This window comes from Leucopleurus acutus, assembly GCF_964270905.1.
Source record: "Leucopleurus acutus genome assembly, chromosome: 8".
Lineage (NCBI taxonomy): Eukaryota > Metazoa > Chordata > Mammalia > Artiodactyla > Delphinidae > Leucopleurus > Leucopleurus acutus.
This window is the reverse complement of record NC_139151.1, coordinates 68,441,669-68,469,212: the sequence shown is the minus strand read 5'-3', so window position 1 is coordinate 68,469,212 and position 27,544 is coordinate 68,441,669. Positions and strand designations below refer to the sequence as shown.

Genomic DNA, 27,544 nt, shown 5'->3' with positions numbered 1-27,544 from the left:
TTAGCTCATGTGTGGTTCTGGCTTCCACAGAGCTGATTCCTGCCTGACTCCACATGGCTGGTGCATACCTGTAGTCTTTGCCTGTCTAGCACCATCCTCCCACTTCTGTTAACAGAGGAGCTCACTGTACATCAAGTTCCAGGATTGGCCTGTGACCCAGGCCTGGCCATTGACTCTCTCTCCTGAGAATTTGATGCTTTCTTAGGTATCTTCTATCACTTTTGTCATTACTCTGTATATCTTTTTGCTGCCTCGTGGTTTTTGTTTGCTCAGAGCTCTTGTTTATTCATGGTTTCCGCTTACCCATGAAGTCGGGATACTGCCTACTCTCCATGTCTTTCAGCTTCTGTTCTCACTAATGATGATGATGATGGTTTTTTCTCTCCAATTCTGATTCCTGAAAGAAAAAAAAAACATTGGAAGAGTTAATTGCCATTTATTCGGGCAAAACTTTCATGCCAGGATACTCTAAAGGCTAATGTCCAGCCTATTGATCAGCTGCTCCCAGGTAAGTGCCTGCCACTGTCCAACAAGCTGGGCAGAGTTGTAGGGGTAAGAGGGGAGCATATGGTATTAAATGTGGTCACCTATGTTTAAAATTTTATGTCAAGCTGGTTATCCAGATGCCTATCTTTTTCTGTCACCCCAAATCCAATCTATGAAGAAATCCTATTAGCTGTACTTTCAAAATATGTTTAGAATGTAATCACTTCTCACCATTCCCACTACTACCACTTTGCTCCAAACCACTCTGCCTCTCACTCGCATTACTTCAGTAGCCATTTGCTTCTATGCATAACCCATTCCCAACATAGTAGCCAGAGTGATTCTTTTTTACATCTTTATTGGAGTATAATTGCTTTACAATGGTGTGTTAGTTTCTGCTGTATAACAAAGTGAATCAGCTATATATATAGCTATAACCCCATATTCCCTCTCTCTTGCGTCTCCCTCCCACCCTCCCTATCCCACCACTGTAGGTGGTCACAAAGCACAGAGCTGATCTCCCCGTGTGATGCAACTGCTTCCCACTAGCTATCTATTCTACATTTGGTAGTGTATATATGTCAATGCTACAGAGTGATTCTTTTAATACCTAAATCAGTTCATATCATTCCTTTGCTTCACACCCTGCAATGGCTCCCCATTTCACTCAGAGGAAGAGCTAAAGACCTAGCCTCCATTATACTTTGACCTCATCTCTCCCACTTTCCCCCTTGCTCACTCCACTTCAGCCACACCTGCCTTCTTGCTTTTCCTCTAATATTCCAGGCACGCTCCCACCATAGGGCTTTTGCTCTAGCTGCACCATCTGTCTGAAGCACACTTCCTACAGTTACTCGCTTAACTAACTCCTTTAGATCTTTACTCAAATCTCACTTTCTCCACAAGCCCTGCCTGACCAATCTGTTCAATACAACTGTAGTACTAAATACATTACAGTAAGTTCTGCAGTAGTAAATACTACACTTCCCCACATATCCATTCCCTCTTACACTGCTGTACTTTTTGTTCCTGCACTTATCACTTTCTAACATACTATATAAATTACACTTATTATTTATTGCCTGTCTCCTCCTGCTAGAATGTAAGCTCCACAAAGACAGAGATCTTTGTCTATTTTGTCCCCTGATGTATATTAAGGATTTAGAATAGTGCCTGGCCCAAGCACTCCATAAATATTTGCTGAATTGAACTGAATTCCTCGGTAGGGAGCTATAAACATGGTAGGTACACTAAAGCTTTTCTATGCAACATAAAATATCTCTTTCAGTGAAATTTATACATGTAAGTATACATATTAGAAAAGAGAAAACGTCTGTGATCAATAATCTAAGCTCCCATTCAAGAATCTAGAAAAAGAGTAAAATAAACCCAAAGCCAAAGGAAGGAAATAACAAATGTAAGAGCAGAAATCAATGAATTTGAAAGGAATACTATGAACAGCTCTATATACATAAATTTGACAATGTAGATGAAATCGACCAATTTCTTGAAAAACACAAACTAACACAACTCACCCAATATGAAATAGATAGTTTGAATAGCACTATTCAAGAAAATAGAACTATTAATGAAATTCACTACTTACCTATCAGAAGGGGTAAAATAAAAAGTAAGGATGAAACCAGAGAAACCAGACCACTCATACAATGTGGGTAGGACTACAAAATGGAACAGCCACTTTGGAAAACAGTTTGATAGCTTCTTTTAAAACTAAACATGCAATCACCATTTAACCCAGCAATTGCACTCCTGGGTGTATATACCAGAGAAATTTTATGTTCACACAAAAATCTGTACATTAATGTTTATAGCTGCTTTACCTGCAATAGCCAAAAGCTGGAAACCCAGGTGTACTTCAAGGGGTGAATAGGTAATCAAACTGAGTATATCCATTCATGGAATATTCAACAACAACAACAAAAGAACACATTATTGGTACATACAAAATCTGGATCAATCTCCAGAGAATTATGCTGAGTGAGAAAAGCCAAAAATACATATCACCTGATTCCATTTGTAGAACATTCTTGAAATGATAAAATTACAGAAATGGAGGACAAATTGATGGCTGCCAGAGGTTAATAGCCTGGGCTGGGGTGAGGAGAATGACAGGAAGGTGAATATGGTTATAAAAGGGCAACATAGACATCCTTGTAGTGAAGAAAATGGTCTGTATCAATACCAATATCCTAGTTGTGATACTGTACTATAGTTTTGCATGATGTTAACAGTAGGGGAAACTGGGTGTATTAGTCAGGGTTCCCTGAAAAACAGAACCAATAGGATATATAGATATTAGATTACAGATACAGATATAGATACAGACACAGACATAGAAATAGACATAGACACAGACAAAGATATATAGATATATAAGAAAAGATTTATTATAGGAACTGGCTCACACGGTTATGGAAACTGAAAGTCCCATGATCTGCTGTCTGCAAGCTAGAGAACCAGGAAACCCAGTGGTGTAATTCAATCCAAGTACTAAGGCCTGAGAACCAGGAAGGTCAGTAGGGTGAGTCCAAGTCCAACGGCCTGAGAATGAGGGGGCCAGTGATTTAAGCCTCAGTGCTAGTCCAAAGGCCCGAGAGCCAGGAGCACCAAGGTCCAAGGGCAGGAGAAGATGGATGTCCCAGCTCAAACAAAGTAAACAAATTCACCCTTCCTCTACCTTCTTGTTCTACTCAGGCTCTCAATGGATTAGATGATGCCCACCTGCATTGGTGAGGACGATCTTCTTTACTCAGTCAACTGATTCAAATGTTAATCTCTCCTGGAAACATCCTCACAGATGCACCCAGAAATAATATTTTACCAGCTACCTGGCATCCCTTAGCCCAGTCAAGTTGATATATAAAATTAACCACCACACTGGGTAAAAGGTACCAGGGATCTTTCTGTATTATTTCTTACAACTACATGCTAATTTATAATTATCTGAAAATAAAAGATTTAATTTAAAAATACCTTTCTATTTTAAGATACCATGGGCTACATTTAGTAATAGCTATCTGGGAGGTAGGGGGAGAAGAGAAATACTTTATTAAATTTAATTGATTGTAAAACTGCATCTCGTTTTAGAAATGTTAAAATGTGGAAAAAGTTATATCTTAGAAACTAACTCAGAAATATATTAAGTGTGCATGTTTATTTGTATAATTATAAACATCAGACATAGGAAACCACATGAAAGTAAAGATACCAAAATAGTATCCTCTAAATGGTAGGATTTTAGGCATTCTCTCTCTTTTTGTTTTTAGCTTATCTGCATTTTCTCATTCTTCTGCAATGAACACGTATTACTTGTGTAATTTTCAAAGCACAGCATATTTTTAAGACATTATTTAGATCAACCCTTAATCCATTGCTCAAAATCCTGCAACCAATCCCCAAACGACTAGTTATTTCAGTCTATTCACATCATAGAAATCAATACCTCCCCAAGCAGCCCAGACAACTGTAATTATTGGAAATGAGAGTTATAGAAAGCAAGTTTGTGCCTTCAGAGGGCTTAAGGACATGGATTTTGTCCCAGTACAGATCAATTAACTTGGCTTATTCATAGAGGAAAATCGTAAATGTACACCACCCCCATGGTTCCCAAGGGCCAGGCACTACTCAAACATTATCCACAAGAGACACAAACATGTGAAAGCAAACAGCCGATGCAAATCTATCTCTGCTAAGCACGCCTTCTCACACTGGGCAATTCCTCATTTCCTCAAATGGTCAGAAGGAAACATAAACAGATTTTAAAATAGTTGTTACAATCAATAGCCAGATTGAAACTAAGGTGTGAAAAAGCAATCTCATTTGCAACCAAGACCCCAAATCCCCATTAAATACTTTAGTGTCAACCTTCCAAGAACTGTAAAGAAAACTACAAAACCTAATAACACATTGAAAGGAAATCAGACTATATGGAGAGCTATCCCTGCTCGTGACTGGAAAGACTAAACAAATGATACAGTAACACTTCCTATTTACAGATTTAATGCAATGCCAATTAATGGGGCATAAAGAATTTTACAAAAGAACTTGACAAAATAATTATAAAATGCACCTGAAGAGAAGCACACAAAAAGGTTAGTGCTCTGGGAGGAGACAAGATAATGCTGCAGAACATCACTTTCCTGGATTTAAACACATTGTGATATCGTACAGAAGTGATGATCAAAACTCTTGGGCAGTTCAATTCCCAACTGAAGGGGCTATTCTGAGTTAGCATGGTGAAGAGGTGAGGGAAGAGGCCAGCTCTAAAGACCAGTCAGAGGCAATAGGTGTCTTGGGAGGGCTTTTTGTTGCTAGGACACGGGGACCTCCTTCAAGGTAGCTCAAGTAAAAGAGGGCTTATTTTAAGGCTGCAACAAGCAATTTCACCACATCTAAGGATGGAAACAGAACAGCTGGACCTCACTGCACTAAAATTATGAACCAAGGCAACTCTCTCCATATCTCAAGAACCCTCCCTGATGCCCCCCTAGTACTCACTAGGTCTGAGCAGTAGTTGGGTGACACCTCACCCCACCTCCTGTCTGCCCTGCAGTCCCATCTCCCCAAAGCAGTGGCAGCCCTGGAGGATGTTCAAAACACCTCTTCAATTTTATTCTCCCAGTCTTATACGTAGTAGCTGCTTCCTGAAATACAAATCTCTGGTTTTCCTAGCTTCCCCTTATTTGTATTTACAGCTTTCCAACAGCTGCCTAACAAACTCCCTGAAATTTAATCCCTTCTGTTTAACATGTCCACAGTGGTTTCTATTTTCCTGACTAGACCCCAATTGCTACATTGCCAATTCCAAGGCTGACCTTAGTTTGGTGTTTTTTGTTTTTTGCTTTTTTTGGAGCCAGATGTGCAAATCACAAGCTGTTTCTCTTGTGAGCAGGTATCCACGTCTGGTCCAAAAAACCATGTCCAGGGCATGGCTATTTTCAGCAAATGGTCTGTCACCCCAAACTTTCTGGTGCAGCTGAGAATAGGACAACCCAGAAGCTGGTGGACCTGGGTGTGAGTGGGCAGTTTGGGGGTGGAGACGACAGAAAATTGAGGAAGGACTACAAAGAGACTTGAGCAGAGTTAACCAAACACAGAAAGAGCAAAGTCTGAAATCAGAAATCCAGAAAGAAATCAGTGACAGGTAGTCACTGTGGGGGTTGAAAGCCAAAGGTAGGTACAGGTACAGTTGCAGTCACAGGGAGTAGATTCCAGGAACAGGACTTAGACAGACTGGAACAAAAGTGGGCATTTCAGAAATGTCAGGGACAGATATGCAGAGACGTGCTTGCACAGAGGGCCGAACAGTGTCAAATATAGTCACATAAAGGGATTTGAGAGCAATCGCCATTTATCTGAGTTTGCCCCTAAGGTGACATATTCCCTAACCTGCCCCTTCTTCTTCTTTATATTTTCTTAATAATTGCCTTTTATTTTACTACTAATATTTCTTCTTCATTCTATCTGCAGAGTTTTTCCTTTTTTAAGCATCGAAGTGATATGTGTCCATTGTAACATAACATATATTAAAATTTATAGATAAATGGCAAGAAAAATATAAAGTTCATCTGTAATTCAACCATCCAAGGTTAACCTTCCAGACCTCTTTTTATGCCTCTGTATTCATATGCATATACCTGTGTTCATATACACATAGTTTAAAACCAAAATTACTTCACTTCTTAAGGGGATGTAAGAGGGAAGAATCTTATAATACTAGGTTTTGTTTTTTTTTAAAGTAGACCTATTGACCAAATCAGAAATAAATTCAAAACTCACAATAAGTTAATACATGAAAAATTTGGTGAAATAAGCAACAAATAAATGAATCTCTGTTAAACAATATTGGAGAAACTAGATATCATTTAAAAGAATCTAAGTACATGACCATACTTTATACTTGATCCTAGCCAAAAGGCCAAGAAGCAATATATATGACCATACTTTATAGTATATGCCACAATAGATTTGGAGGTATTAAAAACAGAAATCTATTGTCATTTGAAGATAAAAATTTCAAAGATTTATCATAAAATATATAATACAATATAATAACATACCTTTCCTAACAGAAAACAACATATCAATTTTGGAATATTGAAGAATTTAAAGAAATCATTAATGTCAAGGTCAGTGGGTTTTATGCTATAAAACACAAAGCCAACTATTTAATTAAAAAGTGAATTCAAGATAAAAAGCAATGGAATGAGAAACCACTGAAAATAAATGTCAAAGTTTGTTCTCTATAATATATAAGGGACTGATAAAAATATGAAAGATCAGTTCCCCTTTCCAGAGAGATAAATAGCCAAAAGATGTAAATAACAAAAAATACAAAAAGTAAATAAACACTTGGGAAAATTCCTTGCCTCACTAATAATTAAGAAAAATGAATTTAAAACAACGATGAGGGGGCTTCCCTGGTGGCGCAGTGGTTGAGAGTCCGCCTGCCGATGCAGGGGACACGGGTTTGTGCCCCAGTCCGGGAAGATTCCACATGCAGTGGAGCGGCTGGGCCCGTGAGCCATGGCCGCTGAGCCTGCGCATCCGGAGCCTGTGCTCCGCAACAGGAGAGGTCACAACAGTGAGAGGCCCGCGTATGGCAAAAAAACCAAACCAAAACAAAACAAAACAATGATGAGGTAAAAATTCTCCCTACTATCAAAGGTAAAGTGAGAAAAATCCAAAAAATTGGTAAATAGACCCTTGAACATTGCTATAGTACTGCAAATTAGGAAAATCTTTCTAAAAGCAACCTGGGAATAGAGTTTTTAATCCCACTTTGGGGAAGAAAAAAGAGATCTTTTTAAACTATTTTTTTATATCTGTACTACTCATTATTGTGAAAAAAACAGATACAAGTCAAATGTCCCAAAAAGAGAGATTAAGTCATCCTGGTAACATCAATACATTAATATGGTAGAATATTGAATTGCTTATAAAAATAATAAATCTATGAATAATGTGTGTTAATGGAAATAAAAAAATAGAAATTTAAATGGTATGAAAATAACTTCTTGATATGAATATGTAAACATTATATCTGTACAATAATAACGATTTTTAAAAGAAAGCAAGCAGAATCTTGTAAATGGTGGATATTTTACGATAAAGGCATTCTTTGTGCTTTTTGTTGATCTGTTTAGAAACTTTTTGCTTGGATTAACACACATAAAATTTGGTTTGGTTAAATACACATAAAACCACAATATATACAGTTTTCAATGAATTTTCCTGGATAATCAACTAAGAAATTTGGCAGATGACATATCTCACAATTCTCTACCCTCCTCCAACCCATCCCCATTCTAGAACTCCTAGGAGCAGCTGAAATTTAGAATGGAAATTCCTACCATTTCGTTATTGTAGTGGATTCTGTAGTACACTGCCTACCTAGATCTCCCCTCCAGGACTGAGGCACTCATTCCCCTACCTGCTTTGAGAGTTGGTTGACAGCTCTCAAATGAATGTCTCTCCAAGAATTGCTCTCCCTCAACTGAAGAAAGCTGCCTTGCCCAAGGTCAGGCTCCTTTCCTTGGGGGCAGCAACTCCTAATGACTGGCCAGTGATGGAGGGGAGGATCATACAGGCCAGACTTCCTTGCCTCAAGGATGGGTGCCCTATGGGAGCCTTCGTTGCAACTGCATCACTGTTTACTCCTCCCTCTGTTCAACCTACCACCAAGAGAGACGAACACTGAGCCCTCAATATGGCACCATTCTTCCAGGAGACCATCCAGCAACTTGTTGGCAAGTTGATTATACTGGAAGGGGCAGCGATTAATTTTGACTGGAATAAATATATATTTGGGGTATGGGTTTGCCTTTCCTGACCTTAGGGCCTCAGCCAGCACGACTATCTGAGGGCATATGGAGTGTTTGATCCACCAACACGGAATCCTATAATATTTTTATTGGACCCAGGAACCCAATTCAAACAGAGAAGGTGCAACATGACACATGATCAAGGGATCCAAACTTTCTATTTTATATCATACTACACAGAAGCTGTCAACTTGACAGAGTGATAAAATAGCCTTTTAAAAGTGCAACTGTGGTACTACTTTGGAGGTAATACCCTGCAAAGATGGAGTGACATCTTCCAAGATGCAGCATATACCATAAATCAACAATTATTATATGTGACTGTGTTCTCAGTCAGTATAATACATGATTCTGGAATCCAAGGGAAGGAAATAGGAGAGGCTCTGGGCTCTGCTTACCTTCACTCACAGTGACCAATTGTAGTATTTACACTTCCTGTCCCAGCAACCCTGGACTCTGTGTTTAGAGGCCCTGGTGATTGAGTGGGTAATTCTTTGCCCAATTTTGATGGTAAATGGAGCAGCCTGAGAAGGGCATGGTAACCAGAGGCCCACCAGGTAAAACACATACACAACAGCACCAAGGGTGAGGGAAATAAAAATGGATTGTAGAGCAGGGAGACAATGAGTATCAACTGCAACCTTCAAAGCAGAAATAGTACCAGGGGCTGTAGTTTGTTCCACTAACCTTCCTCTTGTAGGTTTCCCCACGAAAATAGACCAAGCAGAATCCTGGAGGAGCTGTTGCCAGAACTTATTATAGTGAAACTGAGTGTATCCAGTGCAAATGGTTGGCTGTAATGGATGCTATGGTACGTCACTCAGATCCTCCTTTCTGAATTGAGGCAATCATTCCCTCAGCTGCTAGGAGTATTGGCAGCTGATGGCTCTCAGACAGGTCTCTCCTCTGATATTGTCCTCAGCTGAAGAGAGTCACCTCGCCCAAGCTCATAGGCAGCCCACATCTAATGATTGGTCCCTCCCCAAGTATGAAGGCCCAGTCTTCTTTGATACAAGGCAGGACAGAGTTCCCCACAGGATTGGCGGGAAGACCTTTGTTGTGACCACTCTGCAATTCAACTCATCCTTCTATGAAATCCTACTTCCTTCACTTCTTTGCTGGTATTGAATCCCTGGGCACTCTCCAGAAAACTTCCTGCATGCAAATATCCATCTCAGAGTCGGTTTCTGGGGGACTCAATACGCAACAGTTAGTTGTTTGGTTGTTTGTTTTTTAACAGAAAAGACTATGTCTATATAGATATTAAGAATCCCTGGGTGATCTATGTCTGGAAAGTACATTTACCTCCCCAGCAACACTGACACTATTTCCTCGCCTTTGGAGACTTTGTTTTCCTGGGGCTCCATTGCATGTGCAGAATACTAGAAGCAATCAAGAAATCTTTCAGTTCCACTTCTGTCTAAAGGTCATTTCCTTTCTTCTTCAGCTCTCTGGTTGTGTCAGACTCTGAGCTTCTCTATCCCATCCTTCCAGGAAGCCACTGGTCCCATTAGCTGGCATTTGTCTCCCTCCACCCACAGTCAAATAAGTTCTAGATGCTGACATAGTTGTGGGAATCTCTACAGTGTCACCAGGAGGAGGTGAACTTAAGTTCCTCTGGCTGGCAGTCATCATCTTGTTTCTCTGTTTCTTTCCTTTGCCCCCATGGCTTTTCTCTCTTGATCAGAGAGTTAAGTCACTTACTTACTCCACGTTATCTTCAAGTCCCTCTGCCTACTGTGATTCAACACCTTTTTATAGTAAATCTCCACATTATACTTTCCAATTTTATTATTATTATTGTATTATTACACTTTAAAAGTTCTGAATGACAAAGCTACAAATGAAAACTAAGCCTTTTCCTTCCTTCCTCCCTTCCTTCCTTCCTTCCTCCCTCCCTCCTTTCAGTAAATTTCTTGGGTACCAACTGTGAGTCATCTCTTAAGTGAAGCTAGGCTATACTTAACCTTATTTAAGGTTATAAATGTGATATTAGGGACACAACCATTCCTTCTTGAGATGGCCCTAGGGGCCAAACTTAGCAGTAGATTGCAGGTCTGTCTGAATCTTGCAGCACATCCCACTGGGACAACAACCCAGAGCTCATGACCTTGGATGGAAAGTACATTAACAGTATTCTCTTTGTGTAGGAAGACCTCCAAGTTTTGTAAAGGCCCACTATATTTAGTTTAGTAAAGTGAAATGTCCCTAACCAGTAGATTTCTATTAACCAGCCAGTCCTCAAAGGCCAACTGGAGAGGGAGGCTGGAAATCATAACCCAGCCCCCTTCCAAGTGACTGCTTTAAGACATGAGGCCCTGTTGTATACTTTTAAATCAAGAGCCACATAAAATTGGACCTTCTCCATCCTCACATTGCTGTTGACCTTAGTCCTGAAGTCTGGACACACTTCTCAACTTTTCTACAACGTCCAGGTTTCTGACCTTGCAATCATTCTTCATATGTAGCCTTGACTCTCCCTCAGGGCAGAGCGTGGGGTCAGCAGAGGGAACTACTGCTCCTCTTCACCACATTATCTCAAAGTACTGTCTTTTCAAATGGAGAAATATATAGAAGGTAGCCAAAAATTGTGACTTTTGATATGCTTACTCCTCTGGTTACAGAATCTTTCTTGGTTTTTGTTCATCTTTGGCACCATTTCTTTGACTTTGACTTCACACTGTTGTTTTGCTCATGAGTCAGGATTCAGACTCCCTCATACTGGGACAAATCAAAGAAAGCTGAAAGAAGGAAGGTAAATTGCACCATAGAACCCTGGAAATTTCTGAAATTAAAGGCACCAAGTGCCTCTGAAGATGGGAATATGGGGTGTGGGTGGAAAGAAAAGATTGCTTGAAAGTCTTTATAACTATCAGATCCCCAGATTCATCCCAAAGGCACAGCCAAGCGACTACCTAGAAGAAGGTAGGTGGTTTATTCTCTTGAGAGGCTGGGTCAAAGGCTCTTGGCTTGGTGCACTAGATGTAGTGAAAGATGGGGGATTAAACAGAAGTCTCTGTAAGGAATGATGACCTCCCCTTACCCCCACCCTCCAGCCTTTTTCCCCTGATACTTTCCCAGAAGGCTAGAAGCCAGGTTCATAAACTCTCCTGCAAAAGGATTTCTTTGACTAACTCACTAGCCAGCTAAGAGAAAGTAACTACAAATAATGCCATTTGGAGGTCCTTCCCACTGTCCCACCTCCAAATGTGACACTACTGTGAAGGCCAACAGTCCAGTACGCTGTCCCATCCACAGAGGGGGCATTTAAGTGCCTCACTCTTAAATACGAATAGACAACCATTTATGAAAAATCAAAAATGTAAATACAAACAAAAAGAGTTCAGAGGGACATGATGATGCGGGAAATAAAAGAAAACATCAAGCACTAAAATGAATGCCCTTAGAGAAGTAAGAGAAAATGCTGCATCCATGAAATAAGAACAGGATGCCATTTAAAAACTAAGCAGAACAAAAACAGAGACAGGAGGGAAGGGACAATCAGGGAACCAGAAAGAGCTTTAGAAAATAAAAATATGATAGCAGATTTAAAAGTTCAATAGAAGAGCTAGAAGACAAAAAAAATTTCCCAGAAAAAAAAGGAAAGATAAGAAGAAAATTAAATCAGTTCAAGTGATCCAACAACTGAACCAAGGGTTCTAGAGTGAGCAGAGAAAATGGAGGGGAGGGAATTACTAAAATAAAAATATACATGATAATTTCTCAAAACTGAAGGAAATGTGTTTTCAGATTGAAAAGTCCCATGGTGTTGAGGTTCATTTTGCACAGTGGATGAGAAAAGACCCTAATCTAAGGTGCATCATCATGAAATTTCAGAATGTTAGGTAGAAAAGGAAGATCTCAAAACCCTCCAGAGAGGAGGAAAAAAACCCTCAAGCCCCACAGGACGTACCTAGTGTCAAAATTCTCAATAACAATATGGAAAGCGAGAAGACAAAGAAGCAAAGTTTTTAAAATTCTGAGGGAAAATTATTTTCAACCTAGAATTCTATACCCAGACTATCATTTAATGTGCTGCTAAAATAAAGGCATTTCAAACATGCCAGTCCTAAAAAAAATTTACCTTTCATGAACTTTTTCTCAGGAAGCTATTGCAGGATGAGTTCCACCAAACCAAGTGAGCAAACCAAGAGGAAAATATGAGTTCTAGGAAACAGGAGACCGAACAAAAGAGAGATGTACAAGGAATTCCCAAAATGATGAAAAAGGGAAGTGGAAGGATGACGGCTGGGCAGCTGGCCTAGAGAGCAACCAGTCCAGACCGGAGCTGGACAATGAAAAGCTCCAGGATGACATCCAGAAGAGACGTCTGTGAGAAAACAAACAGAACTGATAGAGTGAGAGATTTATAATTCTGTCAGAGGGCTTGGGCAGAAATTAGTGATTGCTCTATGGAAACAGAAGTTTAAAAAAGACAATTATTAACCTAAGGGAAAACAAAATGATTATATAAGATACAGAGTGAACAGCAAGCAGCTCACCTGTGAACAATATTTCCATAAGCATAATAATGTAAACACTGAAAATGGGTCGAATCAAAATTGTGATATAATTACAATGGGAGGAGAGTTATAGGTGAAGTGTGTGTGGTAGAGGGTACCATAAGAAAACAAAATTCTACCATCCATAATAGGGAAGCAGGAGATAATACGTAAACTGAAAAAGTATTATCTCCTGATTTCCTATTATGGAGGGTAGAAAAAGTCAAGGAGAAACAATTACAAATAAACACCAGAAGAAATAGCTAGAAGATGTGACTATAGTTGGCCCCATAGAGTGGAAATCAGAGGTGGGGAGGAGTGAGCAAAAGGACTGTCATTTTATTTTGCTGCTTTTGGTAAAAGCCTTGGGTTTGACTTCCTATACTATGTGCTCATATATCTGATTTTTAAAAAGACTAAAGCAAAAAGAAGTGAGTTAGGGAGGAAATAAGAGAGAAGAGAAAATTATTGTAGAAAAATAAGATGAAGTCAGAAGTAATATTAGATCCAGTATACACCATTGCTAAAGATAGGCTGAAAATTGGGTTCTGAGCTTTTTAGCAGCCAACACAAAGTGGAAATGTAATCATTTATACAGTTTCACAATGTCCAAGAGATAAAAACAAACTACTTAGTCAGGAGAAATATATCTATTCCTGGTACTGAGATCTGAGAGACAATTTTCCCATCTGTCCTCCTAAAGAGGACACCATGTGACGTAGTGAACCACATCCTCATCAACTTGCCTAAAGCAGATGCAATAAGATTATAGAGCTCTCTCTTATCATATCTCGCAACATGGTTCGATGGCAAAATGCCAATGCAAAGTTCAGTAAAAGCAACTCTGCAAGAAGATAAAAATCTCTTCACTTTAGAGAGACAATAAAGCATAGTGGCTAGTATGTGGGCCTGGCTTCCAAATCTGTTCTTAAAATACTCAACTACTCTGCACTCAGTTTTCTCATCTATAAAATGGGCCTAAATATGATCATCTCCTAGGATATTGTGAGGATTAAATAAGTGTATGCATGTGAAGTACTTAAAGCAATGCCTGGCATATATAAGCACTCAAAAAAAAAGATAGTTATTATTCAGAGAGGTGTTTTCTTTTTTTAATGGATCTTATATGTTAAGACCACAGTAAACAAAGCAGTGTGGTATTGGTGAATAGATAGATAGATAGATCAATGGAGATGTACAGGGAAATAGATCCACACAAGCGTGGCCAACTGATCTTCGACAAAGCTGCAAAATAATTCAGTGGAGGAAAGAAAGTCTTTCCAACAAATGGTACTAGGGCAATTGGACGTCCACAGGCAAAGAGATGAACTTTAACTGAAACCTCACACCTTTTACAAAAATAGCTCAAAATGGATCATAGATTTAAATGTAAAATGTCAAACTATACAACTTTTAGATGAAAACAAAGGAGAAGATCTTTGGAATTTAGGGCTAGGTGAAGAGCTCTTAGATGTGACACTCAAAGCATAATCCATAAGAGAAAGTTTGATAAATTGGACTCATCAAACTTTAAAAGCTTCTGTCCTACAAAACATCCTCGTAAGAGAATGAAAAAAAAGACACAAACTGGGAGAAAGTGTTTGCAAACCAAAAAGTACTACAAAAAGTATTGCAAACCAAACATCTGCAAAGGACCATAATGAACTCTCAAAACTCAGCAGTAAAAAACAAACAATCCAATTAGAAAATGGGCAAAAGACATGAAGAGACATTTCTGTAAAGATGATATACAGATGGCAAATAGAAATATGTTCAACATTATTAGCCATTATGTAAATGTAAATTAAGACCACAATTAGACATCATTATACATCTATAAGAATGGCTAAAATAAAAATAGTGACAAAACCAAATGCTGAGAGAGCAGTTGGTTCTATTATGTATTGCTGGTAGCAATATTAAATGGTACAGCTACTCTGCAAAATAGTTTGGCAATTTCTTAGAAAACTAAACATACACTTACCACTTGACCCAGTAATCACACCCCTAGGCATTTATCCAGAGGAATGAAAATTTAAGTCCACACAAAAACATATACAGGAATGTTTATTGTAGTTTTATTTGTAATAGGCTAAAATTGGAAACAACCCAAATATCCTTCAATGGGTGAATAGTTAAGCTATAATATGTCTATATCATGGAAAATTACTCAGCAATAAAAAGAAACAAACTACTGATACATGCAACAACTTGGATGGATCTCAAAAGAATTATGCTGAGTGAAAAGAAGCCAATCTCAAAAGTTTGCATACTGTATGATTCCATTTCCATAACATTCTCAAAATGATAATATTACAGAGATGGAGGACAGATTAGTGGTTCTAGGGATTCGGGTTTGGGGATGGGAGGAGCATAGAGGGTGACAATAAAGGGGTAGGACGAGGGATCTTTGTGGTGATAGAATAGTTCTATATCTTCATTGTGATTGTGGTTACATTAATCTACACATATGATGAAATTGCATAGAACTATACACAAACAAACACACACACTCTCTCTCTCACACACACACACATACAAGGGCATGTAGAACTGGTGAACTCTGAATCTGAATAAAGTCTATTGATTGTACCCAGGTCAGTTTCCTGGATTTGATATTATACTATAGTTATGTAAGATGTTACCACTGAGGGAAATTGGGTGAAGGGTACACTAGACCTCGCTGTACTATGTTTGCAATTTCCTCTGCACTTACAATTATTTCAAAAGAAAGTTTAAAAAAATAGATACTATGAAAATATTAGGTAAATCCTACTTCAAAATCTTTCTAATTTGGGGATTAAAGTTACCTTTATTCAGCAAAATCTTTCTTTATAGATTGTATAAAATGATAATTTAAACATCTGAAGAGTTGGTAGAAATTGTAGAAATTCATCTGAGTATAGGGCTTCTTTCAAAAAATAGTGGGGCTTCCCTGGTGGCGCAGTGGTTGAGAATCTGCCTGCTAATGCAGGGGACACGGGTTCGAGCCCTGGTCTGGGAAGATCCCACATGCCACGGAGCAACTAGGCCTGTGAGCCACAACTACTGAGCCTGCGCGTCTGGCGCCTGTGCTCCGCAACAAGAGAGGCCGCGATAGTGAGAGGCCCACGCACCGCGATGAAGAGTGGCCCCCGCTTGCTGCAACTAGAGAAAGCCCTCGCACAGAAACGAAGACCCAACACAGCCAAAAATAAAAATAAATAAATAAATAAATAAAATAGTGAAGGCAAGGAGCCGGGTGTGTGTGTGTGTATGTGTGTGTGTGTGTGTGTGTGTGTAGAAAGAGAGGTGCTGAAGGCAAGTAGCACATTTCCAAATGTCCTTACAGAATGGCACTTATTTCATAGACCAGTGTCTAACCTTCAGCTTTTTAGTTCAAAAACCAGATTTTCTTGCCCGACTGAGCATGGATTCTCATTAACTGAGCTCATAAGACTGGCATGCCATACATGACCATCTGAGCCACATGCAGATAAACAAGAAAAGCCAAGTTTCTTTCTGTTTTTTAAATAACTTACTTTGAACTCCAAACCCACATCCTACAACCTGGAGGAATACCAGCCTAACCAATTCTTTGCAAAGGCATCACTGGTCCGATTACTGTCCAGATACCAACTTTCATAGTCTGAAGGGTACTCCTAGGAATAGTGACTGCAAGGTTTTTATGATGCTTGGGATTCAGAGAGTCTTTAGGGCCTAGGATCCAGCCTCCCAGGCACTCCATACAACTTTGTCTTCTGTCTTACATCTTCTCAGGCTCTGATATATCCTCCTTCCCAACCTCTGGGAAACTCCTAGAGAAGCCTCTTACTTCCCTAAGATCCCTTCTCCCCCTGTCCTCCAGATACCCAGCATCAAATGACCCATCAGCTTTGCTTTCCCAGAAGGTGGGAAAACCCACTAACTTGAAGCTGCTTCTACTTTTGGTCTTACCAAAATCCCTATGGTAAAGAATTATAAAGGCTTACTACCTTCAAAATGTGGGGGGAAATATAGGGAGAACAGAATAAAATTAATACTTCAACAAATCATTCTACTAAAACTACATCGAACTGGAAAAGCCACTTTATTAATTTGCAGTGAGCAATGAATGTCACAACAGGTCACATCCACGTGGCTAGCCATTTCTCCCCTCTTCAAAGTAGATATGCAAGATTCTAATTAGACTGTTTTTTGGTGAGCCTGGAAGCAGAACTAGAGGTATTAGAATAATTCAACATTTAAAGGGGACAGCCTGTCTTAGCCTGATGTATCAATCCCACAACAGGGATACTCAAGTCATACTAAGGGAGCTGGAAACACTGGAAGTTCATTGACTATAATCCCCTGGATCCATGTTCACTTTGAGAATGTTCTTGCCAGTGGAGTTGCAATAGTCAGAGGCATTTGGCTGGGACTTTGTCTCCCAGGAGAGCACTTGGATGAACACTACCAACATTTGTCCTAGAGACTGTCCTTTTTCTATGCTTCCACAACCTCTTCCGTCAAATAACAGCCCAGTCCTTCTGGCCTATGACGCATGTCTCTTCTGGATGATTTTGCATAGATCTGTTCCAATCAATTGCATAGGAACTTCAAACTGAATTCTCAAAGAGCCATGTAATTTCTTTGTTCTTGGGTTAGCCTTCCTATACCCACCACATCCTGATACTGGTATATATAAAACTAATTATATTAGAAGATCTTCAATGTGGGATTCTAAATATCAGATGCACCTAAACAAAAGTATTATCTTAAATAATGTAAAAGTAATTATGCATTTAAAATGACATCATTGCAGTGCTCGACACAGCACGGTGGCCACGCACATCCAGTCTGCTGGCAAGGGCAGTGGAGAGCCGGGGGAAGTCATGGCCTTGGGAATGTCCTCTGATGAAAAAGAACCTGCAGGCTTATCAAATAATTTTTGTGTGGAACATTGGTGTGTTGAAAAGCAGTTCTGTGTGCTTTTCCCCCTCGGTGTGGATCAGCAGTGCTGAGGCAGCAGGCGTGATACAGAAGTATGAGCAGAGACCGTTGGGAATCCCCAAACTCCAGGGAGACTAAAGGTGACAGCAAGCCTAGTGAAGAGGACAGGAGTTGGGGGCCTGGGGCGGTGGCTGCAGGAAGGCGCCCGAAAGCAGCAGCGTCCCATCTGCAGTGGTGGCAGCCCAGCAGGTGCCCCTCATCTCTCTAATTCTGGCTCCAGCTGGGTGGTCAGGGGAGCTGCAAGGTCTTCTGGGCGAGCAGAGCCCACATTCCTGAGCTGTTCTTTGCTGTATTTGGGTAATCTCCCCCCATCCAAGGGGAGAAATCTAGATGAGGTTTAAGAATTAGGGCTTTAAGAACGTGTATCTCGTAGTTGAAACCTTGGAACACGTGTTTTCAGCACAAGGTGTTAAAGTGGATTTAACGCCTTTTCAAGGAGGATGTCTCCATGTGGGCAGAACTAGAGAATAAATGGATCTTGAATACACTAGAAAAAAAATGACATCATTCCAACCATTGAAGAATAGTTAATTGTTTCATACAGCAAGAATGATGATGGGTGAAATCTGCTGGATGCAAATGATCCAATAATAATGGATCACTGAAGTCAGATTTTTAAGGTTGAGTGTACACTGTTAAGTATGGAGTGGACTCACTGTAAAAGATCCTGAGTATTTATGTTTGGGTGGGTAATAATACCTTTCTGGATTATTGTATGTGTGCTATGGTGAGATATCTAATCCTCAGACATATCATAATCTAGTACAGTACAGGCAAGTCCATGGCATTTTCTCCCACTCTTTGCAGAGAAATAATGAATGTCTTAGTGAAAGTATCGTACTCTGAATTTGCAAAGTGCTTAAAGGCAATCTTTTTGGTAATTCCTCACCTATATATCTATGTGTACCTCAAGAATTATTATCCTATTTTTTATTTTATAGGAGAATAAGAAAATATAGTTAATAATAATAGTAATAATAATAATAGATTTCACAGTCATTTTTCCTATAAAAAGTTTAACAAGTTACATCACCCATGGCAGCAAGAATAAAACTCAGACTGAGCCTGCTCCCTCAAACTCTGTTTAGTTACTTTGTATTCTCTAGTATCCTCTGCTTGTCTTATTTCTCTTTTCAATCATTTTTTTCTTCTCTAGTTTTCTTAAAATGGCACAAGCAGGGTACTCATCGTTACTAATAAGATCTTCCCAATCTTAATTCATATGTCCAGTAAAGCCAGAGAAAACACTAGCCAAGTAGCCTCATGAATGATTTTGTAATAGCTTTCTCTATCAAGATAAATGGATAGGGACTTCCCTGGTGGCGGAGTGGTTAAGAATCTGCCTGCTGGGCTTCCCTGGTGGTGCAGTGGTTGAGAATCTGCCTGCCAATGCAGGGTACATGGTTTCGAGCCCTGGTCTGGGAGGATACCACATGCCGCGGAGCAGCTAGGCCCGTGAGCCACAATTACTGAACCTGTGCTTCTGGAGCCTGTGCTCCGCAACAAGAGAGGCTGCGATAGTGAGAGGCCCGCGCACCGCGATGAAGAGTGGCCCCCACTCGCCACAACTAGAGAAAGCCCTCGCACAGAAACGAAGACCCAACACAGCCAAAACTAAATAAATAAATAAAATTTAAAAAAAGAATCTGCCTGCCAATGCAGGGGACACGGGTTTGAGCCCTGCTCCGGGAAGATCCCACATGCCGCGGAGCAACTAAGCCCGTGCACCACAACTACTGAGCCTGCGCTCTGGAGCCCATGAGCCACAACTACTGAGCCCATGCGCCTAGAGCCCATGCTTCACAACAAGAGAAGCCACCGCAATGTGAAGCCCACACACCACAACGAAGAGTAGCCCCCACTCGCCCCAACTAGAGAAAGCCCGCTGACAGCAACGAAGACCCAACGCAGCCATAAATAAATAAATAAATTTATTAAAAAAAAAAAAAAGATAAATGGATATGCTATAGCATCTTAGGACTTCTGAAGTAATTCCAGTATAATTTTAGGATTCCAAAGCAGTATATGAGAAAACAAAGGTTTTTAAAGTTCATGTCAACTGGTTTGGGAGTAAAACTTAACATAATGTTTCTATCAAGTTGTGCTTTTATTTTTATTTGATTCCTTGACTATTTATGAAGCACATGAATGTTTATGAAATACATGAATATATTTACTTTGAGATTTGCTTTCCTCCCGCTCATGCATAACAACGCTTTTTGTATTTATGTAAACTTGAAATAATAATAATAAGCTAGTTGTGTTCAGTTCTGTCCTTTGAGATGAAGAGATGCAGTTATAGCCCCAGAGGGCAGTCATATGGTGTCCACTGCCTCTCAGCATGATAACAAGTAAAGACTGTGCTCAGAATCTGTTCAGATGACCATTTCACCCAAGACACATTTTTGTTAAAGACAGAACACCAGGCATTAGAGGAACATGAGGCTTAGAATTAACATGTTTTGTTCTGCTAAGACAAAAAAAAAAAAAAAAAAAAAAGACCCAGTCCCATGTCACCTACTGACTCCATCCTACTGCAATTGGAGCATCAGGACAGAACCTGTTCTCGTCCTCATGGCCAGACCTCCAGCATTGCACACACTCTGTGAAACTCATTTGGCAAGAAGGATCCAAGGGCGCAGGAGAGTGTGCCCTTGGATCCTGTTGCCTACGTGTTGTATGAGGTGGCAAGAACATCTCTTTTGGTTTGGTTTTCACTGCCTGAAATTATAAAATCAGATTACTGCACATAATGGGGCTTATTCCAAGAGGCTAGAGTGAGATTTAGAAGCCTTTTAGTCCACTTATCAAAATGCTTACAGTTCCCATTTCATTCTGGATGAAACAATAATAAATATTGAGCAAAAGAAGTTAATCCCCATCTGAAGGATGTTATCCAGTTAAACAACAAAAGTTGTTCAGATCCCAGGCAATGAATTTCATATTAAAATTCACAGCAACCCATAGGCACATTTCATTAAAAGCCATAGACATTGTAATGTATCTTTTTCAGTACTGATTCTGTCATGAGTCTAATTGAAAAACAGTAATCACGAACATCAGGGTTGGGTTTTTTTTAAATCAGTATTTTTCTTTTAGCAACATAGCGGATCTAGGACTGACAGGGACCTATCACGTAATGTTGTCTACATAGTAGTACCAAAGCATTTTTCTATACCAAAATTTAACATTGTATAGCAAGTATCTTCTTTTTTTAAACATTTTTTAAATTTATTTTTTGGCTGTGTTGGGTCTTCGTTGCAGTGAGCGGGCTTCTCATTGCGGTGGCTTCTCTTGTTGCGGAGCATGGGCTCTAGACACGTGGGCTTCAGTGTTGCGGCACACGGGCTTCAGTAGCTGTGGCTGGCAGGCTCTAGAGCACAGGCTCAGTAGTTGTGGAGCACAGGCTTAGTTGTTCTGTGGCATGCGGGCTCTTCCTGGACCAGGGATCAAACCCATGTCCCCTGCATTGGCAGGTGGAGTCTTAACCACTGCACCACCAGGGCAGTCCTATAGCAAGTATCTTCTAAAGAAATCTTTTTATTTGATCTTTTAACCAATACAGGCTGGGTGTGAGGGAAAGTAAAGTTATTACACAGTCTTATACTTAGTATTTTTATACTTTGCTTGACATTTGACTATTTTTAACATATTTGTGGCTTATAATAGGAATTTATTTATGTTTTTGGTTACATATGTTATATATGCCTATCAATATGATATGGGTGTATCTATGTGATATGTATACCCTGTGGTATGGTGGTAAGTCAGCCCTTCAAATAAATCCTGATTTATTGCCTTTGTGAATTTCCTTGCTGTACATACTCCTACCATGGCCAATTTCAAGCTACCAATATGATGATAATGAACGTGGAGTTTGGAAGAGGTGTGTACATTTGGCTCCAGCACACCACTGTGTCTATAAATGTGCATGTGTGTGTGCATGTAAATATACACATAATGTGTACACACACACACACCTGTGTGTATAGGTATGTATACTCCACACAAACACATATACATCTACACACACAACTGAGAGGGCTATGGAGTAGTGAGGAAGACTGAAACCCGTGCAATCCCACTTCTACCACTCACTAGTTATTTGAACTTGGAGGAATCACTTAACTCTTCTGTGTCTGTTTTCTCTTTTGCATAAAGAACATAATAATAGTATTATTAGGGAACCATTTACTGAAATCACCCGCCTTGGCCAGGCACGATAATAACCGCTTGCATGAGTTGTCTCACAACAGGAGGTCCTGATAAGGAACATGGTGCTGCCACCAAAAACTAACGAGGATAATTTGGAAGGGGCCAAAAGGAGGGAGGAGACGCCAGCCCACAATATATCCTGCCAACGTTTTTGAAACACTCACACTGGAACCCATCCTGACTGAGGAAGGGCCTTGAACTCGAGCAAATATGGGCACAGGCAAGATGATTGGCCAGAGACAACCCAGAAAGCTAACCCCACTACCATAAAACCTGAGACTGTGAGCCCCATGGCAGAGCAGTTCTCCTGGTTCCCTCACCCTGCTGCTCTCTGACTGCCCGGGTGCCCCTTCCCAGTAAAGTCCTTCGCTCTGTCAGCACATGTGTCTCCTCCGACAATTCATTTCCAAGTGTTAGACGAGAGTCTACTCTCGGGCCCTGGAGCAGGTCCCCCTTCCAGGAAGAGTACCACTTAATAGACATGTTGTAAAGGTTAAATAAATTAACATATGTCAAGTGCTAACAACAGTAACACTTAAGAGCTATATATCAGCTATAATAATTGTTGCTGCTGTTAACATTATTATTTATAAATAACCATGTGTATATATAGTAATTTGCCAAGATCTTGCCCACCAAAAGCAGCTGATGCTCCACCTTCCTCTCCTCTACTCCCCAACCTCCGCCCCATCTCTCCCCTCCTTCCATTTGCAGGTTCAGGTTAGCCTTGTAGGGACTAAGTTCTTTCCCAGTCAGAATCAGCAAATCTTTAGACCTGAGGCAGGAGCTGTTCTGTTACCACATCTCAGGTTGTCTGTCTTACCTACTTACCCCTCTCTATCAGTGCCTGGAGAGCTCCCCTTACTGGGTCATTACCCTGGATACTTAGCTACCTACCTTCATTCCCCAGAGTCTTTGAGTTCAGCAGTTGCCTCTCTTCTATTGGCTTCTGACCAGTGGCTTGCCTGATCCTTGCTCTGAATGAGAACCTGGATCTCTGGACCTTGACTGCTGGGTTCTAATCTCATGACTTTGCAATGGTTTGGAATCCTGACTGATGATCTTGTTCTGGACCGTCCCCAATTCCTATCCATTTTGCACTTACAATTCACTTGATCTGGGATATCTGTAACTATGATGGCCATTCAACCTGGGTTTTCCAGATAGTGTCAATTTTAAATATTTTGTCCTTTAGACACTAGTGTTTTGGTATATGAAGTATATTTCCGAGAGAATTTTTGACACCAGAGAGAACTATAAAATCCCATAGGCAAAATATGTCCTTTTTATTTTTTTAATTCAGAAAATATAATCAGGGTTTATCTAACCTTTTAATAAGTTCCCATACTCAAGTGACCACCAGTCTTAATGCCCAGTTGCAAACCATGGTCCAGGTTCTATATATTACTCTATCAGGCAGTACTACATTACATGGTGGAGGCGATTTGGAAAGAAGGCACAGTTAAAAGGAGGACCCAAAAACCTCCTTGCCCCAGGTTTCAAATAATGGCCGGAATGTCACACATTCTATTCTCATTTTAAAAAATGATTTACTCCATCTGTGTGTACATATTGTAATCATCTGATATTTACAGTCATTTGAATAGAATGAAGACAAACAACTTGATTGTGTCTGTTTTCTTCCATTCCACTTCTTAGTGACCACGTGTGTATCAGCAGCTATCTCTTAAGATGGTCTGCCCTGGTAAGCTCCTCCCTAAATTGAAAAGTGAATAAATTTCTGCAAAATCTAAAATCAGTGATTTGAGCTCAGTTACCCCACTCTATTTCCAACAGATTCAATCTCTGCTGGCAGATTTTCTGCCTCACCAGGCATTCAAAAGTGAATTCTTAAAAATATTCCCTCTGAGAAAACGTCAAATTCCACTAGAGCTCTAAACAACAATTACTTTTCTAAATCGACGTCTACTATTGAAATATAGTAATTATATTATCATTTTGTAGTTGTGGTGTATATGGGTTGCATGGGTGGTGGTGGTTGTGTGTGTGGGGCAGGAATGGAGTAGGAAGGGGAGGGTCAGAGTTCAAAACCTTTTTATTCTTTAGAAACTTCCACACAAGCAACCCTTGGGTCCCTCTCGTTTTAGAACTGACTCACTCTAGCAGTTTAAATAAAATTCATTCTTTTCCACCTAATCCCCTTTATTAAGAGAGAAAAAAAAAGAGTAGGATTAGATAGAGAACTTAGCTAAGTCAGGAGGCATGGATTTTAAACCAGCTTTCTCACTAACTCTCTTGATGGATCCCCAGGAGGTCCATTCTGTCCATAGACAGAATTCAGGATGTCTGTGAATTTAAAAGGGGAAAAAAATTACATCATTATTTTCATCGATGTCTAATTGAAATTTAGCATTTCCTTCAAGAGCTCTCCCAATTCTGCCCTATCTTTCACTTCCTCCCATTTGTAGGCTTAAATTGCCCATGTAGTCCTTTGATTATTAATGTAGACAAGAAACCACAGAGTGTTAGCAGTACTTATGATTTTTCACCACGAGAAGTCAGACATTTTCTTATTGCTTTCACATTTGTTGCAGATATCTCAAGATATAATATCTATTCATCACTATTTCAAAATTATGGTACTTAATAGACTTGCTGCTACGTCTTATAATTTAACACGTTAAAAAAGAAGCACATATATTACTATATCATATATTTGTTTTTTAATATTCTGATAACTATATTTTGATGGAATTGGTTTCCTTTGGATTCTTATGTATTTTTAAAACATCTTTATTGAGATATAATACATATAACATAAAATTCACCCATTTAAAGTGCACATTTCAAAGGCTTTAATATAATCACAGAATTACGCAACCATCACTATAATCTAAGTTTAGAATATTTTCATCACCACAAGAGGAAACTTGTACTCAATAGCAGTCACTGCCTACTCTTTTCCTTTCTATCCCTCAGCCCTTGGCAACCACTAATGTACTTTCTGTCTTTATAAATTTGCCTATTCTGGACCTTTCATATAAATGGGATCATACAATATGAGTCTTTTGTGACTGGTTTCTCTCACTTAGCATGTTTTTAAGGTTCACCCAAGTTGTATCATGTACCAGGACTTCATTTCTTTTTATTGCCATATAATATTTCATTGCATGGCTATACCATATTTTGTTTATTCATATTGATGGACATTTAGGTTGTTTCCACTTTTTAGCTATCATGAATAATAGCTGAAATGCTATGAGCATTCATGTGCAAATGTTTGTGTAGATATATGCTATGTTTTCATTTCTAATGGGTTTATACCTAGGAGTGGAATTGCTAGGTCATATGGTAACTCTGTGTTTCACCTTTTGAAGAATTGCCAGACTGTTTTCTAAAGTGGTTGCACCATTTTATATCATCTCCAGCAGTGTTTGAGGGTTCCGATTTCTCAATATCCTCTCCAACTCGTTATTGCATGGCTTTCTGATTACAGCCATCCTAGCGGGTATGAAGTGGTATCTCATTGTGGTTTTGCTTTGCATTTCCCTAATGGTTAATGACGCTGAGCACTTTTTCACATGGTTATGGGCCATGGGTCATGGTATGTCTTCTTTGGAGAAATGCCTATTCAAATCTTTTGCCCATTCTTTAATTAATTATTGAGCTGCAAGAGTTCTTTATTCTGGATACAAGTCCCTTATCAGATCTAATTTTTCTTCAGAAAAAAAAATGGCAGAAGAAAAGAACAGACATGCTTAGAAAAATCCACACCTTGGTGTCATTGTTTGATTATCCCTGTACATGAACCAATAAATCCTCCTTATTGTTTAAAAAAAAAAGTTAGATTCTAAAATTAGATCATGGTGATGGTTGTACAACTCTGTAAATGTACTAAAACTGTACATACCTTAAATAGATGAATTTTATGGCATATGAATTATATTTCAATAAAGATGTTTTTAAAAAGACAAAAGAGGGGCTTCCCTGGTGGCACAGTGGTTAAGAATCCACCTGCCAATGCAGAGCACACGGGTTTGAGCCCTGGTCCGGGAAGATCCCACATGCTGCGGAGCAACTAAGCCCGTGTGCCACAACTACTGAGCCTACACTCTAGAGCCCACAAGCCACAACTACTGAGCCCACGTGCCACAACTGCTGAAGCCCGTGCACCACAACTGCTGAAGCCCGTGCTCCTAGAGCCTGTGCTCTGCAACAAGAGAAGCCACCGCAATGAGAAGCCCGCACACTGCAACAAAGAGTAGCCCCCACTCACCGCAACTAGAGAAAGCCTGCACGCAGCAATGAAGACCCAACACAGCCAAAAATAAATATAAATAAAATAAATAAATTTAAAATAAAAAGATAAAAGAATCCATTGCCTAATCTACAGTCATAAGGTTTACTTTTATGTCTTCTTCTAAGAATTGTATTGTTTTGGCTCTTACGTTTAGGATTTTGATCCATTTTGAGTTTATTTTTGTACATGATATAAGGAAGGGGTCCATCTTCATGTACTGTACATTATTTTATGTTGTTAAAAACATTCTTCTGAGAGGGAATCCACAGGCTTCACCAGTTTGACAAGGTGATCCAGGTTACAGAAAAGGGAGGAATCTTTGATCTAGAAATTGGACTATACCCTTACTTCCCTGGGTCTCAGTTTCCTCCCCTGTAAAATTCATGGGTGGGATTGAATTGGGAAGCCCCTTCCAGTTCTGTGGTGCTCTTTACTATGTACACATTATGGGCGGAAATCAATGATTCTTTTCTTAAGAAAATACCTATGTATGACACCAGCTGCTTTATTTAAAAGGAAACCATTGTTTGGCAATCCAGGGAGGGCTCAGCCAGAGCTCTGGAAAGTGTTTTAAGGGGTAGAGGTGACACGATAGGGGAAGGAAATGTTTTCTATTGAAAAGCAGTCAATTGCCTTCAACAAGTTGCCAACAAACTGGGAAAAGACTTTTTTTTTCCTCTGGTTTCAGCTGAATGCCAGCTTTTGGAAGGTAAATAGAGTGGGCTAGATGAAAGGGTTACAAACATCCCCAAATGAGGGAGGGAATTTTTTTGTACAAAGTCAGCAGGAGGAGAGATGCCATACATGCAGCTGAGGCACCAACAGTGAAGTCATCAAAGGGGAAGAAAAATCAGGAAAATACAATCAGATCTTTGCTTTTACAATTGTAAAGGGACTTTTACAATTTTACGATTGTTCCTCTATATTCTTTACCTTTAAAAAAATTTTTTAAACGGGTCTTTGTTGCTGCATGCAGGCTTTCTCTAGTTGCGACAAGCGGGGTCTACTCTTCATCGCGGTGCGTGAGCTTCTCATTGCAGTGGCTTCTCTTGTTGCGGAGCACAGGCTCTAGGCATGCTGGCTTCAGTAGTTGTGACACACAGGCTCAGTAGTTGTGGCTGGTGGGCTCTAGAGTGCAGGCTCAGTAGTTGTGGCACATGGACTTAGTTGCTCTGTGGCATGTGGGATCTTCCCAGACCAAGGCTTGAACCCGTGTCCCCTGCATTGGCAGGTGGATTCTTAACTACTGCGCCACCAGGGAAGCC

At 39.8% G+C, this 27,544-nt stretch overlaps 1 long non-coding RNA gene across 2 annotated transcripts in view; it reads right to left on the bottom strand.

The window, feature by feature from the left end:
- Positions 1-210: 210 nt before the first annotated feature.
- The window catches only part of LOC309964648, a 40,230-nt gene continuing 12,896 nt past the window's right edge, over positions 211-27,544 (bottom strand). The window contains exon 3 of one of the 2 annotated variants that reach the window (XR_014326357.1): positions 211-397. This is a non-coding gene — a long non-coding RNA (uncharacterized lncRNA). Of the gene's footprint in view, positions 398-24,122; positions 24,326-27,544 lie in introns of those variants that run through there. The other variant, XR_014326358.1, reaches the window with a different exon arrangement.